Genomic DNA, 17,909 nt, shown 5'->3' with positions numbered 1-17,909 from the left:
CGAAAGCTACGTGCTGTGCCAGATTTCAAAGGTTCCAAGAAGGTAAGCAGCCCCCACACCAGGTCCTCTATCCTCTTTTTCTTCCCTCCCGTCTCATGGCCTTCTTTCCTGCTTCTCCCCCTTTGTTGAAATCTAGGCCCAAGTGATGAATGTGCCCTTAACACGTGTTAGTGCAAATTAAATGTGTTTTTATTCTCTGTGTTATTGTGAGCCTGAATGAATGTGCATGGTGCGCGATAATCTACCTGTTGGCAGATGAGGGTGAAATGCTACTGAGCGCATGATATGATATGGCATTTATAACGCGCCTATAAACAAAAGTGTTTGTAACCTATTACGGAATCACTCGTTTACAAATACCCACTTAGCATTCACATTCACAATATATCCTTTATTGAAATCGAAACTGCACCCCACTCACTCCCTGTGCTTTTAAAAGCTCTCCAGTCGTTTACAAATACCCACTTAGCATTCACAATATATCCTTTATTGAAATCGAAACTGAATCTCACTCGCTGTGCTTTTAAAGCTCTGCAGATCCCGATAGCACGCGCCTCGCTCACTTCTGCCACTTCCACTCTCACAGCCAGGCGTTCGGAGGCTGAGAGTCTCCAAACTCTCCAACACAGATCTCACACCCTCTGCAACCCACCCCCCATGGGGAAGAACTCAACGCATACATGCCATTCATGGGCACGTGCGCAGAGCATTTGTGTAGGTAAAAACGCACACGTTTGAATGTGTAGGTGTGGGTAAATATGGAACATGCATCGTGCTAAGGTTGTTCTGAAATGCATTTGTATACGTGCGTCACGCCCAATGCATTACAATACCTAAGTACACAGTAGGTGAGCACTGCCTGCCATACGTATTATTCATAATTATGTAGTGCCTTTACAGGTTGCACACTATAAAACCTCAAACCAATCAATCATGTGCATGCAGTTAACTTTCCAGAAAGATCCTACATGTGAAACTGGAACCACGGGCCAAACCGTCTTACTTGCCCTGGCTGCCCTCCCCAGTTCTTTCCAGCGTTCTCTCTCTGTATTTTCTTTTGTTACACAATGCTCCATTGAGTGCTGGTTTGGATCGTACTATATACGTTCCATACAGACACACATAGCTAGAAGTTTTTTCTTCTGGTGCACATGAGCATTCTGCATCCAGAATCACTGCTGAGTGTGGGAATCGGAAAGCCAGCATTGCAGACAACCGACTGCAGTGCCCACTTACTTCACCCAACTACTGCATCACACTCTTGTTTCATACAAATGTGCTGAAATAGATCATGTTCCATTCTTGTACAGTTTATAAATAAAGGCCAATATGTCGAGAATGTAGTATGATATGAGCCTAAAAGCTAAGAGTGCTTGATTATTTCACTCCTAATAAGGGACAACTTAATTTCCTGCCCAATGAAGTGTACTACTTACAAGATGGAGAGGAGACATGAAGAGACTGTGTGAGAGTCAAATGCTTGTAGCTATTTTTTGACACGGGCATTGCGTTTTTTATGCATAAAATTTGAAGCTCTATATTTTTAAACAATTGAACCCGTTTGTGTGCATCAAGCAGGGAAATGTGCGCTGTCATGATAAGTTGTCAGGACCAGCTCTGTACAAAGCAGAGCCATTGCAAGAGCAACAAGTTGGCCCCTGGCGCCCGCACCTTGCCCTTCATGCCACATTATGCCCACACCACTACCAGGAGTTCTAGGGGCCTACTATCTGATAGTGGAGACTTCTCTCTGCTTCAAATTATGTGTTCGGGTCACTAAATGCAGTTTAAACGCATTATACGGGAAAGGAGCGTCATCACGTCTTGTGTTTACTGTTGCTCCATGCAATACGGTGTAAACACGAGTGCTTCAATTGTGGCCCCTGCACACATACAAAGGTTGTACACTTTAACATTGCAAGTTACATTTGCTCTTAGGGTGAGAATTCACTGCAAATATATTGCTCTTTTCTGACTGTGATCCTAGCAGTTGGATGAAGTACCAAAAGAACAATGACCAGCTGATTTGAACTAACGCATTTGAAATGTATTTCATTGTACCTCAAGCAGATCAAAATGGGGGTTAATTAATGCACCTTCCGCCTGCTGGCGCAAGCAGCCTTCCAATTAAGTGTTTTCCTAAAAGATGAAACTATGAATGGATCAATCCGGAGTCAGATTAATATCTAATTTATAATCCCTCTAATCACAAAACGCCCATAATTAGCTTTCTGCTAATCGCAATGCCAGGCGGAAACATGTATGTCTCTCTTATCTAATTAAACAATTATCTTTTCTTATCAGTTGCCATCGCTTCTGGAAGAAATATAGTATATATTACAGTATATATATATATATGCCAGTCGACGTTGAATGTTGAAATGATTTGCACACAGCAGACTTTGCTTTATTTTCTTAGTCATGGATGGGGGACACTATGTGAAAGATTGTTCGAGTAGGTTTGTGGTAGTGAGCTTGCTTCTACTGCACATCCTTGATTTAGCCCCTCGGAGCGTCCATTCGTTAATTAAAGGAGGCAACCCTCACACACACAAACACATTATTATGGACTGAATACGAAGGAACTGTTTTCCTTAGAAAATGTACATATTCTGCATTTTAAAAATGCAAATTGCACAAAAATGGAGAAGCTGCCAGTTGTAAATGGGAGCGCGCTATTCAACCGGTGGCCTAGCCCTTTTTCGATGAAATGCCCTCGCCCGCATATAATCCAGCGATACACAAATGAGTGCACGACAGTTCTGTGCAGGGGGGTTGGTGCACAGCAAAACATGAACCAAACCTGCATGTTTGCACCAGGCGAGTCTTCTGGATACAAGGACAGAATATATACTTACCTCCTCGTATGCAACCCCCTGATCTTACTAATTGATATTTGCATACACCCTACAATTCATCTAGGAGATATTCTTGATTGCTATATCATGCACCCTGGTGTGAATAGTTGCAACTATATCATTTGAAAGGACATACATACACTTGCATATGAACTGCGTTATGCATACACCCATGCATCATTAATTGGTTGGTATATATTATGCACGTGTATATTACTAAATGGTGCAAGTATGCACTTTACCTCTGTTAGATGATTAAAATATAAACTCCAATATCATGAACTGATTTACAGCTACAGTAATGTATGAATACACCAGTACTATTCAATAAAAGAATGAAATCTGATATGCGTGTGTGACTGTATAGTGATGGGCCCAGCCAGTATTTTAAAAAAGGGTCCTCCACATGTCAAGATTGCAGTGAGGGAAGGGAACATGTTTGGGAGGGGAAGGTTTTAAGGACCAGGACACACTCATTGGGCAAGGTGTAAAATGTATTCTGCCTATTTGTTCTTTTCTAGCCTTGGTGAAAGAATTTAATTTTCCTCTTGTAGTACATCAGAGGGGAGAGTGCATTGGCTGAGAGCCTGTAGGAAAGCAGAGCGCCGCCGCCTTCCGCATCTCATGTTACAATTGAGGTAAGATGTGTGGGGCAGAGAGGAAGAAATGAGCTGACTACTGCTAGCGGGAGAAGGGCCTTGTGTGGGCCTATTGATTGTGTTGCCACTATATGCCGGACAAGTAGGCTACTTTTTGTTGTCGTTGCAAACGCGCTTCTAGCACTTGCAGACTCACTCCTATTCCAACCTCCAACTCATTCCCAGTACCTTCAATCAGGGGTGTACTGGCCTATAGAGAACTCTGGAGATTTTCCAGTAGGCCTCTGCACTCTGGGCCTCTTTTGTGTGATAACATATTTTATTTCCACATTTTCTCATGGGAAAAGGGTTGGGCTTGTTGAAAATGTGTAATATGGGGCCACTTTGAACATTATTTCCAGGGCCCCTTTTGGTCCAGTCCACCCCTGCCTTCAATTTGCCCCCCTTGTTCCCCAACCACACTCTGTGATTGGGCCTGTTGCCCTGTGTTAACATCTGCGAGGGTCCAAGACCCTTGCAGGCTTACCAACCGGTATGATTTAACATTGTGGTTAGAAGGTAAGTTTGGTGCAGCACTACTATGCCACTACCCATCCAAATGAGTCTGTCCTACAAAAGATCTTTGTGAGCGAGTTACCTCACGGGTCATATGTTAATAATTAAAAACCTAACCTCGTATGATCGTATACATGCACCAAATAGTAGAGGTTTGTTGCAAAGAATCTGCATATCTGTTTGTTATTACACAACTTATTTTATTACATCTCTTCAAATCACTGAAAGTATAGTGGTCTTAAATAGATTTTTCAGGTCGACATTATTTTGCATTCTGGGAGTCGACTTATAGCTGTGTTTGCAGACTTTGCTTGATCCCTGCGGCTGTCAGTTTCCTCCTGTATTATCACCTCAGTCATTGGCTTAACAATCATCTGTTCCAGCCACTTCTTAGCTACGGCATTTCGCAGGCCATCGGTAATTGGGCATGTAGTGTTTCACATCCATGCTGGGTGGCCATCTCTTTTGACTCTTGATTCAAGACACAAGATGGATTTCCAGCAGGGATCTGAAACACTAAATGCACATTTGCCTATCCCAATTCCCAATCCTTCTTTGTCACTAGACTGACTATGGCATTCAGAGGCACGCACCTGTTGGAGTAGAGTAGACATTATAATGGAACAAAAAAAGGATCTCCACTTTTCTTTTTTACATTATAATGGAGACAAAAGAAATACAGCTGGTGGGTGGGGCTCGTTATATTATAGCCAGTAGCCACAGATTATTTAAGAGCCTTCAATCGGCGGCCCCGGGCCCACCCACCTGTATGTATTTCTTTGTCTCACCCTTATGTATTCCATTTCCTGTCTGTGACATGTAAAGTAAAATGTCACATCAGACATCACATTAGGTGTGTGTCAGTCTAAAAGCACTTGTATGGTTCTACTTAAAAGGAGAGGGGATTGACCTCACAGTTAGACTAATAACTTGAATCTATCAGAGTTAGTGACTTGTTGATGTTGAATAGTACTGTAACTGTACAATCACTGCCACAGACTGAATCAAAAGTCAATAAGGCTATTTTATTTCCAATTTCAGGGTCAAATAGTGAGGCAGATTTATACAAGTGCAGCTAGAGCAACTGTTAGGCGAAGTAGTGAAAGCAACCAAATCCAACAATGATGGAAGAGGTAGATGAACACCATGACACTACCGACACCGCCGGCCCATCATGTGAGGAAATGCTGCTGTACCCTCCCATGAAACGTAGAACTTCAGCAGTGTGGAACTACTTTGGCTACGCTAAAATCAGAGGAGAAATAAAAGAAGATGGCTTTCCCATTTGCCGTGCCTGTGCCAAAAAAATTTCAGCTAAGGGTGGAAACACATCTAATATGTTTACGCATCATCGAGAGCATCATCCAGCCCTTTTTCTAGAAACCCAGCCGTCCATCAAAAGGAAACAACTTGCTCATCCTGCCACTTTCACTACTGCAGCAGACTCCACAGAAGCATCATCCAGTACAAAGGTATTTTTAGTTTTAAACTTAACGTTCATCACCAAATAAAATCATCATGATTAGGAGCTTAACATGTGCATTGCGCACTAGTGCAGTGCACTGCATCACACAGGCCCAGCTTGAACTGGTGAGGTGCTGCTGCCTTGGCGCTGGTGTGTGGGGCTGTCCACATGTAGATGAATTTAACTTACCTACCTTAGTTTACTTTTGAGTTAATTTTTTTGCATTTGCATTTGCAGTGGTGCCGCCAATCCCCAGAAAACCTCACTCAATATACAATGGAAAAAATGTTTGAGAAGCAAAAGAAATATGACCGTACCTCTAAATCTGCAAAACAAATGAATGCTGCTGTTGCTTTCTTCATTGCAAAAGATATGGTTCCCTATTACATAGTAGAAAGACCAGGTTTCAAGCATTTAGTAAACCAGCTGAACCCTAAATACGAACTTCCATCGCGAACATTTTTTTCTGGAAAAGAAATCCCAAAATTGTATTCAGCTTTGAGAAATGAAGTGCAGGAAGCTGTTGGCAGAGCCAGGTGGTTTGCAGCAACTACAGATCTTTGGACAAGCAATGGTGGCAAAGGGGAGCCATACATTAGCCTGACACTCCACCACATCTCATCAGAGTGGGTCATGCAGTCTCACTGCTTGGAGACACTGTATGTGCCTGAAGACCATACTGCAGAACACATAGCTGAAATATTTGAAGGCATGTTACAACAATGGCAGGTAGACATTAATAGACTTACATGTATTGGCACAGATAACGCCTCAAACATGAAGAAAGCATTTCAACAGGTACTTAAAGTACCACACTTAAGCTGCTTTGGCCACAACTTAAATTTAGGCATTCAAAAGTGTTTAAAAATTCAGCGCGTTGACACAGCAGTGAAAAGTTGCAGACGGCTGGTTGAGTCATTCAGCCGCAGCTGGAAGAAAAGACGAGAGCTAACCTTAAAACAAACTGATCTCAACGTTCCTAAACATTCCCTGATTCACGATGTAGTCACAAGGTGGGGCTCAACATACGACATGATAGAGCGCTTCACTGAGCAGCAGCAAGCGGTGTGTGCAGTTCTTGCGGCAGATAGAAATCTCTGGCATTTGATGCCAAAACAAAATGACATGACGAACCTTGAGGACATTTCATTAGTACTTGGATCAGTCCACATGTTCACAGATTCCCTTGCTAGTGGCACACGTGTCACCGCATCAGCAATCAGACCAATATTAAATCATATATTGAATAATGTTCTGGTTTGTGCTCCCACTGATCGTCCACTAGCGAGAGAAATGAAAGAAACTATTGCAGCAGACCTGAGCAGTAGATACGAGGCACCTGAAACACGATTGTTGCTTGACATCTGTTCATTCCTGGATCCAAGGTTCAAAGAACACTTCCTCAGTAATGTGTCTGATACAACAGAAGCAATAAAAGAAAATGCTTTACAAGAAAAACACAGCCTGGAAGAAGGTGAGGATCGGGAATCAGATTTTACCACTGCCACCATCACAAGAAATGGGACCCCCCAAGGTAGTGAAGAACAACAGAGTGAGCAGCAGCTGCAAAGCCTTGGCGTTCCATCACCAACTCCAGTAGTAGCAAGCAAAAAAACAATTGATGTTAATCCCAGAAAAGGTCTACATGATTTACTGTGGGAAATCACAGAAAGTGTGAAACAGTCCACTTCTATGGCAGCAGACTCTGAACCAGAAGCAGCAATCATTGCTCAAGTCAAACACTACAAAGCTCTGCCAATCCTTCAGGGAAATGAGGATCCGCTCATTTGGTGGAAACAACATCAAAAGGAATTACCCATTCTGTCACACCTAGCCCAAAAATACCTATGCATCCCAGCAACTAGTGTTCCTTCTGAACGTGTATTCAGTAGCAGTGGCTACATATTATCTCCTTTTAGGAGCAGACTATCTACAGAGCATGTAAACATGCTGGTATTTATGCATCATAATTTGTGATTTTTTTTTATTTTTCTAAAACGGAAGTGGTTTGTTTGCTGGTCACTCAGACTTGCGTTCTAATACCTAGAATTTTTTCAGACTTTGAGTAAGCAGATATATGATCTTTTTGACAGTTTTACCTTGGTAGTGTAGCTAAAACATAATTCAGCAAACCAAAAGTTTTGGCATAACCCCTGGGCACCCCTTCTCTGACCATCATTGTTCAGAAGGAACAAAACATATTGAATTTGCAAATTGGGCGTTCTTCCTTTTGTGATGGCAGGTAGATCTTGAAAAACGATAGTCTGGTCTGGGTGATTGCCCAGAGCTATGCCTGCAGTTGATTGACTTTTAAAACCTTCCAGCTATCCTACTTTGAGACCCTAGTGTCACACATGTCTTGGCATCCTCCTTCTTTAATTAAACTTCTAAAAAGGTTGTATTGGTTTACAAAGTTAAATAGGACCTCCTGCTCCGTTGAGTTAAAACTAAAATAAATGTTTGTAAGAAGAACTAAGACAACATCTTGGTGATGTTTTCTTGTTTGTGTATGGTGTCTTGTTGAAAATGTGACTCTTCCTGTCAAAATAATATTTAAGACAATGCTTATACACACGTGCGCGCTATACTGCGATAACCGCGGTATACCGTCATTTCAAATGAAGGTTATCATACCGTCAAAAAAATCAATATCGTGACATCCCTAGTTCAAATCTGGGTGCCCCTTTGCCCAACTGTTTTACATGTAGAAATATTTTTTAATTAAATAAATTGAAGTAAACATTTACAATCTTAGCATTTTATGTAATGAGCAACACATTTCTACATTTCAAATACTCCTGATCATCACCTGAAACATAGGGTAAACACCATTAAGCTGTTTAGGATTTCTGCATATGATACAAGCTGTGTTTTACATTCACCCAAGTTCTACTGGTGATATTATCAGTTTGAAATAGTCCATTGGAAGCTCATATGAATGTTATAAAACTGTGGTGGAAACCAATAATATGCCCTTAATGAAATGTATTAATTTGTACAGCTGACCAGAAGTGCACTGATGTCATTAGTTCTGCAAGTTCCATCCAGTCACCCACTCTATCCCTTTTTTAAAAAAGGGCAGTTTTCAGCATTCAAGGGTTTATGTCAGTGGTGGAGGGTAGGAAGCAGTTCAAGAAATCCCTGTTTCATAACCATATAACCTCTTCAATAGATCCGGTTAAAATGTTTTTCAACCCAATGCACTGTAAGAAAATATAAGATATATCATCATTTAATATACAAAACAATGAACAATTGGGTTTAGCTATGCTCTAAGCACAAAATCAACAAAATGCAGTAGAGAAGCAGTGACGTTTTGCAGAATTTGTGCATTTGACAAACGTTTTTTTTCCATGTTCCAAGATCTTCATGTGATACAAAATGTATGAATTCTTGCAATGGAAACCTCACTGTATTTTACCAAGGCAGATAAAGGACATATTTTGTACCCCTTATACTTATAAGGAGGGTTTGGTGGCTGAAAATGCATTGCTTTGATGGTGATTGCATGTTGCTTACACTTTGTACATATTACTGAATTAATAAAGGTGAACTTTTCAGGACTGGGGGTATAGCTCAGTGGTAGACCATTTGACTGCAGATCAAGAGGTCCCTAGTTCAAATCTGGGTGCCCCATTGTTCCACTGTTTTACTGTAGAAATATGTTTTTAATTAAATAAATTGAAGAAAACATTTACAATCTTAGCATTTTATGTAATGAGCAACACATTTCTACATTTGAAATACTCCTCATCATCTCCTGAAACATAAGGTAAACACCATGAAACTGTTTAGGATTTCTTCATATGATACAAGCTGTGTTTTACATTCACCCACGTTCTACTGGTGATATTATCAGTTTGAAATAGTCCATTGGAAGCTCATATGAATGTTATAAAACTGTGGTGGAAACCAATAATATGCCCTTAATGAAATGTATTAATTTGTACAGCTGACCAGAAGTGCACTGATGTCAGTACTTCTACAAGTTCCATACAGTCACCCACTTTATCACCTTTTTAAAAAAGGGCAGTTTTCAGCATTCAAGGGTTTAACTCAGAGGTAGAGCGTAGGAATGCAGTTCAAGAAGTCACTGTTTCATAACCATATACCCTCTTCAATAGATCCTGTTAAAATGTTTTTCAACCCAATGCACTGTAAGAAACAATACGATATATCATCATTTCATATACAAAACAATGAACAATTGGGTTTAACTATGCTCTTAGCACAAATTCAACAAACTGCAGTAGAGAACCAGTTACATTTTGCAGAATTTGTGCATTTGACAAAAGATTTTTTTTCCATGTTCCAAGATCTACATGTGATACGAAATGTATGAATTCTTGCAATGGAAACCTCACTGTACTTTACCAAGGCAGATAAAGGACATCTTTTGTACCCCTTATACTTATAAGGAGGGTTTGGTGGCTGAAAATGCATTGATTTGATGGTGATTGCATGTTGCTTCCACTTTGTACATATTACTGAATAAATAAAGGTGAACATTTCAGAAAGGGGGGTATTGCTCAGTGGTAGAGGATTTGACTGCAGATCTCGAGGTCCTTAGTTCAAATCTGGGTGCCCCCTTGTCCAACTGTTTTACCTGTAGAAATAAATTGAAGAAAACATTTACAATCTTAGCATTTTATGTAATGAGCAACACATTTCTACATGTGAAAGACTCCTGATCATCTCCTGAAACATAGGGTAAACACCATTAACCTGTTTTGGATTTCTTTCTATGATACAAGCTGTGTTTTACATTCACCCAAGTTCTACTGGTGATATTATCAGTTTGAAAAAATCCATTGGAAGCTCATATGAATGTTATAAAACTGTGGTGGAAACCAATAATATGCCCTTAATGAAATGTATTAATTTGTACAGCTGACCAGAAGTGCACTGAAGTCATTAGTTCTACAAGTTCCATAGAGGCACCCACTCTATCACCTTTTTAATAAAGGGCAGTTTTCAACATTCAACGGTTTATGTCAGTGGTAGAGCATAGGAGTGTAGTTCAAGAAGTCCCTGTTTCATAACCATATACCCTCTTCAATAGATCATGTTAAAATGTTTTTCAACCTAATGCACTGTAAGAAACAATAGGATATATCATATTTTATATAAAAAACAATGAACAATTGGGTTTAACTATGCTCTTAGCACAAAATCAACAAACTGCAGTAGAGAAGCAGTTACATTTTGCAGAATTTGTGCATTTGACAAAAGATTTTTTTTCCATGTTCCAAGATCTACATGTCATAAGAAATGTATGAATTCTTGCAATGGAAACCTCACTGTATTTTACCAAGGCAGATAAAGGACATCCTTCGCACCCCATACACTTATAAGGAGGGTTTTGAGGCTGAAAATGCATTGCTTTGATGGTGATTGCATGTTGCTTGTACTTTGTACATATTACTGAATTAATAAAGGCGAACTTTTCAGAACTGGGGTATAGCTCAGTGGTAGAGCATTTCACTGCAGATCAAGAGTTCCCTAGTTCAAAACTGGGTGCCCCCTTGCTCAACTGTTTTACCTGTAGAAATATTTTTCTAATTAAATAAATTGAAGAAAACATTTACAATCTTAGCATTTTATGTAATGAGCAACACATTTCTACATTAGAAATACTCCTGATTATCTCCTGAAACATAGGGTAAACACCATGAAACTGTTTAGGATTTCTTCATATGATACAAGCTGTGTTTTACATTCACCCAAGTTCTACTGGTGATATTATCAGTTTGAAATAGTCCATTGGAAGCTCATATGAATGTTATAAAACTGTGGTGGAAACCAATAATATGCCCTTAATGAAATGTATTAATTTGTACAGCTGACCAGAAGTGCACTGATGTCATTAGTTCTACAAGTTCCATACAGTCACCCACTCTATCACTTTTTTAAAAAAGGGCAGTTTTCAGCATTCAAGGGTTTAACTCAGTGGTAGAGCGTAGGAGTGCAGTTCAAGAAGTCCCTGTTTCATAACCATATACCCTTGTCAATAGATCCTGTTAAAATGTTTTTCAACTCAATGCACTGTAAGAAACAATAGGATATATCATCATTTCATATACAAAACAATGAACAATTGGGTTTAACTATGCTCTTAGCACAAAATCAACAAACTGCAGTAGAGAAGCAGTTACATTTTGCAGAATTTGTGCATTTGACAAAAGATTTTTTTTCCATGTTCCAAGATCTACATGTGATACCAAATGTATGAATTCTTGCAATGGAAACCTCACTGTATTTTACCAAGGCAGATAAAGGACATCCTTCACACCCCATACACTTATAAGGAGGGTTTTGTGGCTGAAAATGCATTGCTTTGATGGTGATTGTATGTTGCTTGTACTTTGTACATATTACTGAACTAATAAAGGTGAACTTTGCAGAACTTGGGTATAGCTCATTGGTAGAGCATTTGACTACAGATCAAGAGGTCCCTAGTTCAAATCTGGGTGCCCACTTTTTCAACTGTTTTACCTGTAGAAATATTGTTATAATTAAATAAATTGAAGAAAACATTTACAATCTTAGCATTTTATGTAATGAGCAACACATTTCTACATTAGAAATACTCCTGATCATCTCCTGAAACATAGGGTAAACACCATGAAACTGTTTAGGATTTCTTCATATGATACAAGCTGTGTTTTACATTCACCCAGTTTCTACTGGTGATATTATCAGTTTGAAATAGTCCATTGGAAGCTCATATGAATGTTATAAAACTGTGGTGCAAACCAATAACATGCCCTTAATGAAATTTATTAATTTGTACAGCTGACCAGAAGTGCACTGATGTCATTAGTTCTACAAGTTCCATACAGTCACCCACTCTATCACCTTTTTCAAAAAGGGCAGTTTTCAGCATTCAAGGGTTTATGTCAGTGGTAGAGCGTAGGAGTGCTTTTCAAGAAGTCCCTGTTTCATAACCATATACCCTCTTCAATAGATCCTGTTAAAATGTTTTTCAACCCAATGCACTGTAAGAAATAATAGGATATATCATCATTTCATATAAAAAACAATGAACAATTGGGTTTAACTATGCTCTTAGCACAAAATCAACAAACTGCAGTAGAGAAGCAGTTAAATTTTGCAGAATTTGTGCATTTGACAAAAGATTTTTTTTCCATGTTCCAAGATCTACATGTGATAAGAAATGTATGAAGTCTTGCAATGGAAACCTCACTGTATTTTACCAAGGCAGATAAAGGACATCCTTCGCACCCCATATACTTATAAGGAGGGTTTTGTGGCTGAAAATGCATTGCTTTGATGGTGATTGCATGTTGCTTGTACTTTGTACATATTACTGAATTAATAAAGGTGAACTTTTCAGAAATGGGGTATAGCTCAGTGGTAGTGCATTTCACTGCAGATCAAGAGTTCCCTAGTTCAAAACTGGGTGCCCCCTTGTTCAACTGTTTTACCTGTAGAAATATTTTTCTAATTAAATAAATTGAAGAAAACATTTACAATCTTAGCATTTTATGTAATGAGCAACACATTTCTACATTAGAAATACTCCTGATTATCTCCTGAAACATAGGGTAAACACCATGAAACTGTTTAGGATTTCTTCATATGATACAAGCTGTGTTTTACATTCACCCAAGTTCTACTGGTGATATTATCAGTTTGAAATAGTCCATTGGAAGTTCATATGAATGTTATAAAACTGTGGTGGAAACCAATAATATGCCCTTAATGAAATGTATTAATTTGTACAGCTGACCAGAAGTGCACCGATGTCATTAGATCTACAAGTTCCATACAGTCACCCACTCTATCACCTTTTTAAAAAAGGGCAGTTTTCAGCATGTAAGGGTTTATGTCAGTGGTATAGCGTAGAAGTGCTTTTCAAGAAGTCCCTGGTTCATAACCATATACCCTCTTCAATAGATCCTGTTAAAATGTTTTTCAACCCAATGCACTGTAAGAAACAATAGGATATATCATCATTTCATATAAAAAACAATGAACAATTGGGTTTAACTATGCTCTTAGCACAAAATCAACAAAATGCAGTAGAGAAGCAGTTACGTTTTGCAGAATTTGTGCATTTGACAAACGTTTTTTTTCCATGTTCCAAGATCTACATGTGATACGAAATGTATGAATTCTTGCAGTGGAAACCTCACTGTATTTTACCAAGGCAGATAAAGGACATCTTTTGTTCCCCTTATACTTATAAGGAGGGTTTTGTGGCTGAAAATGCATTGCTTTGATGGTGATTGCATGTTGCTTCCACTTTGTACATATTACTGAATAAATAAAGGTGAACATTTCAGAAATGGGGGTATAGCTCAGGGGTAGAGCATTTCACTGCAGATCAAAAGGTCCCTAGTTCAAATCTGGGTGCCCCCTTGTCCAACTGTTTTACCTGTAGAAATATGTTTTTAATTAAATAAATTGAAGTAAACATTTACAATTTTAGCATTTTATGTAATGAACAACACATTTCTACATTTGAAATACTCCTGATCATCACCTGAAACATAGGGTAAACACCATTAAGCTGTTTAGGATTTCTTCATATGATACAAGCTGTGTTTTACATTCACCCAAGTTCTACTGGTGATATGATCAGTTTGAAATAGTCCATTGGAAGCTCTTATGAATGTTATAAAACTGTGGTGGAAACCAATAATATGCCCTTAATGAAATGTATTAATTTGTACAGCTGACCAGAATTGCACTGATGTCATTAGTTCTACAAGTTCCATAGAGTCACCCACTCTATCACCTTTTTAAAAAAGGGCAGTTTTCAACATTCAAGGATTTATGTCAGTGGTAGAGCGTAGGAGTGTAGTTCAAGAAGTCCCTGTTTCATAACCATATACCCTCTTCAATAGATCCTGTTAAAATGTATTTCAACCCAATGCACTGTAAGAAACAATCGGATATATCATCATTTCATATACAAAACAATAAACAATTGGGATTAACTATGCTCTTAGCACAAAATCAACAAACTGCAGTAGAGAAGCAGTTACATTTTGCAGAATGTGTGCATTTGACAAAATATTTTTTTCCATGTTCCAAGATCTACATGTGATACGAAATGTATGAATTCTTGCAATGGAAACCTCACTGTATTTTACCAAGGCAGATAAAGGACATCTTTTGTACCACTTATACTTATAAGGAGGGTTTGGTGGCTGAAAATGCATTGTTTTGATGGTGATTGCATGTTGCTTGCACTTTGTACATATTACTGAATTAATAAAAGAGAACTTTTCAGAAATGGGGGTATAGCTCAGTGGTAGAGCATTTCACTGCAGATCAAGAGGTCCCTAGTTCAAATCTGGGTGCCCCCTTGTTCAACTGTTTTACCTGTAGAAATATGTTTTTAATTGAAGAAAACATTTACAATCTTAGCATTTTATGTAATGAGCAACACATTCCTACATTAGAAATACTCCTGATCATCTCCTGAAACATAGGGTAAACACCATGAAACTGTTTAGGATTTCTTCATATGATACAAGCTGTGTTTTACATTCACCCAAGTTCTACTGGTGATATTATCAGTTTGAAATAGTCCATTGGAAGCTCATATGAATGTTATAAAACTGTGGTGGAAACCAATAATATGCCCTTAATGAAATGTATTAATTTGTACAGCTGACCAGAAGTGCACTGATGTCATTAGTTCTACAAGTTCCATACAGTCACCCACTCTATCACCCAGCATTCAAGGGTTTATGTCAGTGGTAGAGCGTAGGAGGGCTTTTCAAGAGGTTCATGTTTCATAACCATATACCCTCTTCAATAGATCCTGTTAAAATGTATGTTTTAACCCAATGCACTGTAATAAACAATAAGATATATCATCATTTCATATACAAAACAATGAACAATTGGGTTTAACTATGCTCTTAGCACAAAATCAACAAAATGCAGTAGAGAAACAGTTACGTTTTGCAGAATGTGTGCATTTGACAAAAGTTTTTTTTCCATGTTCCAAGATCTACATGTGATACGAAATGTATGAATTCTTGCAATGGAAACCTCCCAGTATTTTACCAAGTCAGATAAAGGACATCCTTCGCACCCCATATACTTATAAGGAGGGTTTGGTGGCTGGAAATGCATTGCTTTGATGGTGATTGCATGTTGCTTGCACTTTGTACATATTACTAAATTAATAAAAGTGAACTTTTCAGATCTGGGGGTATAGCTCAGTCGTAGAGCATTTGACTGTAGATCAAGAGGTCCCTAGTTCAAATCTGGGTGCCTCCTTGTTCAACTGTTTTACCTGTAGACATATTTTTTTTAATTAAGTAAACACTTACAATCTTAGCATTTTATGTAATGAGCAACACATTTCTACATTTGAAATACTCCTGATCATCACCTGAAACATAGGGTAAACACCATTAAACTGTTTAGGATTTCTTCATATGATACAAGCTGTGTTTTACATTCACCCAAGTTCTACTGGTGATATGATTAGTTTGAAATAGTCCATTGGAAGCTCATATGAATGTGATAAAACTGTGGTGGAAACCAATAGTTAATTTGGTTAACTATTGGTATTAATCTGTACAGCTGACCAGAAGTGCACTGATGTCATTAGTTCTACAAGTTCCATACAGTCACCCACTCTATCACCTTTTTAAAAAAGGGCAGTTTTCAGCATTCAAGGGTTTATGTCAGTGGTAGAGTGTAGGAGGGCTTTTCAAGAAGTTCCTGTTTCATAACCATATACCCTCGTCAATAGATCCTGTTAAAATGTATTTTTTAACCGAATGCACTGTAAGAAACAATAAGATATATCATAATTTCATATACAAAACAATGAACAATTGGGTTTAACTATCCTCTTAGCACAAAATCAACAAACTGCAGTAGAGAAGCAGTTACATTTTGCAGAATTTGTGCATTTGACAAAATATTTTTTTTCCATGTTCCAAGATCTACATGTGATACGAAATGTATGAATTCTTGCAATGGAAACCTCACTGTATCTTACCAAGGCAGATAAAGGACATCTTTTGTACCCCTTATACTTATAAGGAGGGTTTGGTGGCTGAAAATGCATTGCTTTGATGGTGATTGCATGTTGCTTGCACTTTGTACATATTACTGAATAAATAAAGGTGAACATTTCAGAAATGGGGGTATAGCTCAGGGGTAGAGCATTTCACTGCAGATCAAAAGGTACCTAGTTCAAATCTGGGTGCCCCCCTTGTCCAACTGTTTTACCTGTAGAAATATGTTTTTAATTAAATAAATTGAAGTAAACATTTACAATCTTAGCATTTTATGTAATGAGCAACACATTTCTACATTTGAAATACTCCTGATCATCTCCTGAAACATAGGGTAAACACCATGAAACTGTTTCGGATTTCTTCGTATGATACAAGCTGTGTTTTACATTCACCCAAGTTCTACTGGTGATATTATCAGTTTGAAATAGTCCATTGGAAGCTCATATGAATGTTATAAAACTGTGGTGGAAACCAATAATATGCCCTTAATAAAATGTATTAATTTGTACAGCTGACCAGAAGTGCACTGATGTCATTAGTTCTACAAGTTCCATACAGTCACCCACTCTATCACCTTTTTAAAAAAGGGCAGTTTTCAACATTCAAGGGTTTATGTCAGTGGTAGAGTGTAGGAGTGTAGTTCAAGAAGTCGCTGTTTCATAACCATATACCCTCTTCAATAGATCCTGTTAAAATGTTTTTCACCCCAATGCACTGTAAGAAACAAAAGGATATATCATCATTTTATATACAAAACAATGAACAATTGGGTTTAACTATGCTCTTAGCACAAAATCAACAAACTGCAGTAGAGAAGAAGTTACATTTTGCAGAATTTGTGCATTTGACAAAAGATTTGTTTTCCATGTTCCAAGATCTACATGTGATACAAAATGTATGAATTCTTGCAATGGAAACCTCACTGTATTTTACCAAGGCAGATAAAGGACATCCTTCGCACCCCATATACTTATAAGGAGGGTTTTGGTGGCTGAAAATGCATTGCTTTGATGGTGATTGCATGTTGCTTGCACTTTGTACATATTACTGAATAAATAAAAGGGAACTTTTCAGAACTGGGGGTATAGCTCAGTGATAGAACATTTGACTGCTGATCAAGAGGTCCCTAGTTCAAATCTGGGTGCCCCCTTGTTCAACTGTTTTACCTGTAGAAATATTTTTTTAATTAAATAAATTGAAGTAAACATTTACAATCTTAGCATTTTATGTAATGAGCAAAACATTTTTACATTTGAAATACTCCTGATCATCACCTGAAACATAGGGTAAACACCATTAAACTGTTTAGGATTTCTTCATATGATACACAGTGTGTTTTACATTCACCCAAGTTCTACTGGTGATATGATTAGTTTGAAATAGTCCATTGGAAGCTCATATGAATGTTATAAAA

At 38.2% G+C, this 17,909-nt stretch overlaps 2 non-coding genes across 2 annotated transcripts; both read left to right on the top strand.

Moving 5' to 3' along the window:
• Window positions 1-11,884: 11,884 nt before the first annotated feature.
• TRNAC-ACA (transfer RNA cysteine (anticodon ACA)) lies at window positions 11,885-11,956 on the top strand. Its single transcript has one exon. It is a non-coding gene; the product is annotated as a tRNA-Cys (tRNA).
• A 5,617-nt stretch (window positions 11,957-17,573) lies between these two features.
• On the top strand, window positions 17,574-17,645 carry TRNAS-GCU (transfer RNA serine (anticodon GCU)). The gene has a single exon. It is a non-coding gene; the product is annotated as a tRNA-Ser (tRNA).
• Window positions 17,646-17,909: the final 264 nt, after the last annotated feature.

The sequence above is a fragment of the Ambystoma mexicanum genome, unplaced genomic scaffold (assembly GCF_040938575.1).
Source record: "Ambystoma mexicanum isolate Mex_15411 unplaced genomic scaffold, UKY_AmexF1_1 Mex_scaf84, whole genome shotgun sequence".
Lineage (NCBI taxonomy): Eukaryota > Metazoa > Chordata > Amphibia > Caudata > Ambystomatidae > Ambystoma > Ambystoma mexicanum.
The sequence above is the reverse complement of the archived record's forward strand: the minus strand, read 5'-3'. Positions and strand labels throughout refer to the sequence as shown.